General features: G+C 46.8%; 7 non-coding genes across 7 annotated transcripts; all 7 read left to right on the top strand.

The window, feature by feature from the left end:
* Positions 1 to 465: 465 nt before the first annotated feature.
* On the top strand, positions 466 to 538 carry trnar-ucg (transfer RNA arginine (anticodon UCG)). The gene has a single exon. It is a non-coding gene; the product is annotated as a tRNA-Arg (tRNA).
* A 401-nt stretch (positions 539 to 939) lies between these two features.
* trnar-ucg (transfer RNA arginine (anticodon UCG)) lies at positions 940 to 1012 on the top strand. Its single transcript has one exon. It is a non-coding gene; the product is annotated as a tRNA-Arg (tRNA).
* Positions 1013 to 1176: 164 nt separating this feature from the next.
* trnar-ucg (transfer RNA arginine (anticodon UCG)) lies at positions 1177 to 1249 on the top strand. Its single transcript has one exon. It is a non-coding gene; the product is annotated as a tRNA-Arg (tRNA).
* A 163-nt stretch (positions 1250 to 1412) lies between these two features.
* On the top strand, positions 1413 to 1485 carry trnar-ucg (transfer RNA arginine (anticodon UCG)). The gene has a single exon. It is a non-coding gene; the product is annotated as a tRNA-Arg (tRNA).
* Positions 1486 to 1648: 163 nt separating this feature from the next.
* trnar-ucg (transfer RNA arginine (anticodon UCG)) lies at positions 1649 to 1721 on the top strand. The gene has a single exon. It is a non-coding gene; the product is annotated as a tRNA-Arg (tRNA).
* Positions 1722 to 2122: 401 nt separating this feature from the next.
* trnar-ucg (transfer RNA arginine (anticodon UCG)) lies at positions 2123 to 2195 on the top strand. The gene has a single exon. It is a non-coding gene; the product is annotated as a tRNA-Arg (tRNA).
* Positions 2196 to 2358: 163 nt separating this feature from the next.
* trnar-ucg (transfer RNA arginine (anticodon UCG)) lies at positions 2359 to 2431 on the top strand. The gene has a single exon. It is a non-coding gene; the product is annotated as a tRNA-Arg (tRNA).
* Positions 2432 to 2500: the final 69 nt, after the last annotated feature.

The raw sequence follows: 2500 nt of genomic DNA, 5'->3' as shown, positions 1-2500 counted from the left end.
GCCTAATGGATAAGGCGTCTGACTTCGGATCAGAAGATTGAGGGTTCGAGTCCCTTCGTGGTTGTTCATTAGAGGGTTCAACTTCCAGTGTCTGAGTTATATCACCAGTGGGCCCTTCGATATCCTACTGAGCCAGATCATGTGACACTGAATTTTAGTTCTACTTCTCTTCTGAAGTACTTACATCATTTGCAGTCGAGAGCACATCTCTCGCTAGTCCTACAAGGTGACCGCGTGGCCTAATGGATAAGGCGTCTGACTTCGGCTCAGAAGATTGAGCGGTGGAGTCTTTTCGTGGTTGCTCATTAGAGGAATCAACTTCCAGTGTCTGAGTTATATAACCAGTGGGCCCTTTGATGCCCTACTGAACCAGGTCATGTCACCCATAAGTTTAGTTCTTCTTCTCCTCTGAAGTACTTACATCATCTACAGTCGAGAGCACATCTTGGGTTAGTATTACAAGGTGACCGCGTGGCCTAATGGATAAGGCGTCTGACTTCGGATCAGAAGATTGAGGGTTCGAGTCCCTTCGTGGTTGTTCATTAGAGGGTTCAACTTCCAGTGTCTGAGTTATGTCACCAGTGGGCCCTTCGATATCCTACTGAGCCAGATCATGTGAAACTTCATTTTAGTTCTACGTCTCTTCTGAAGTACTTACATCATCTTCAGTCGAGAGCACATCTCTGGCTGATCCTACAAGGTGACCGCGTGGCCTAATGGATAAGGCGTCTGACTTCGGATCAGAAGATTGAGAGTTCGAGTCCCTTTGTGGTTGTTCATTAGAGGGTTCAAGTTCCAGTGTTTGAGTTATATCACCGGTGGGCCCTTCGATATCCTACTGAGCCAGATCATGTGACACTTCATTTTAGTTCTACTTCTCTTCTGAAGTACTTACATCATCTTCAGTCGAGAGCACATCTCTGGCTGATCCTACAAGGTGACCGCGTGGCCTAATGGATAAGGCGTCTGACTTCGGATCAGAAGATTGAGGGTTCGAGTCCCTTCGTGGTTGTTCATTAGAGGATTCCACTTCCAGTGTCTGAGTTATATCACCAGTGGGCCCTTCGATATCCTACTGAGCCAGATCATGTGACACTGAATTTTAGTTCTACTTCTCTTCTGAAGTACTTACATCATCTTCAGTCGAGAGCACATCTCTGGCTGATCCGACAAGTTGACCGCGTGGCCTAATGGATAAGGCGTCTGACTTCGGATCAGAAGATTGAGGGTTCGAGTCCCTTCGTGGTTGTTCATTAGAGGATTCCACTTCCAGTGTCTGAGTTATATCACCAGTGGGCCCTTCGATATCCTACTGAGCCAGATCATGTGACCTGAATTTTAGTTCTACTTCTCTTCTGAAGTACTTACATCATCTTCAGTCGAGAGCACATCTCTGGCTGATCCTACAAGGTGACCGCGTGGCCTAATGGATAAGGCGTCTGACTTCGGATCAGAAGATTGAGAGTTCGAGTCCCTTCGTGGTTGTTCATTAGAGGGTTCAACTTCCAGTGTCTGAGTTATATCACCGGTGGGCCCTTCGATATCCTACTGAGCCAGATCATGTGACCTGAATTTTAGTTCTACTTCTCTTCTGAAGTACTTACATCATCTTCAGTCGAGAGCACATCTCTGGCTGATCCTAGAAGGTGACCGCGTGGCCTAATGGATAAGGCGTCTGACTTCGGATCAGAAGATTGAGGGTTGGAGTCCCTTCGTGGTTGTTCATTGGAGGGTTCAACTTCCAGTGTCTGAGTTATATCACCAGTGGGCCCTTTGATATCCTACTGAGCCAGATCATGTGACACTGAATTTTAGTTCTACTTCTCTTCTGAAGTACTTACATCATCTTCAGTCGAGAGCACATCTCTCGCTAGTCCTACAAGGTGACCGCGTAGCCTAATGGATAAGGCGTCTGACTTCGGCTCAGAAGATTGAGCGGTCGAGTCCCTTCGTGGTTGCTCATTAGAGGAATCAACTTCCAGTTTCTGAGTTATATAACCAGTGGGCCCTTTGATGCCCTACTGAACCAGGTCATGTCACCCATAAGTTTAGTTCTTCTTCTCCTCTGAAGTACTTACATCATCTACAGTCGAGAGCACATCTTGGGTTAGTATTACAAGGTGACCGCGTGGCCTAATGGATAAGGCGTCTGACTTCGGATCAGAAGATTGAGGGTTCGAGTCCCTTCGTGGTTGTTCATTAGAGGGTTCAACTTCCAGTGTCTGAGTTATGTCATCAGTGGGCCCTTCGATGTCCTACTGAGCCCCGGCATATACCTTTAATTTTAGTTCTACTTCTCTTCTGAAGTACTTACATCATCTTCAGTCGAGAGCACATCTCTGGCTGATCCTACAAGGTGACCGCGTGGCCTAATGGATAAGGCGTCTGACTTCGGATCAGAAGATTGAGGGTTTGAGTCCCTTCGTGGTTGTTCATTAGAGGATTCCACTTTCAGTGTCTGAGTTATATCACCAGTGGGCCCTTCGATATCCTACTGAGC

This window comes from Brienomyrus brachyistius, chromosome 21 (assembly GCF_023856365.1).
Source record: "Brienomyrus brachyistius isolate T26 chromosome 21, BBRACH_0.4, whole genome shotgun sequence".
Classification (NCBI taxonomy): Eukaryota; Metazoa; Chordata; class Actinopteri; order Osteoglossiformes; family Mormyridae; genus Brienomyrus; species Brienomyrus brachyistius.
Note: the sequence above shows the minus strand (reverse complement) of the source record. Positions and strands in the feature narration are given on the sequence as shown.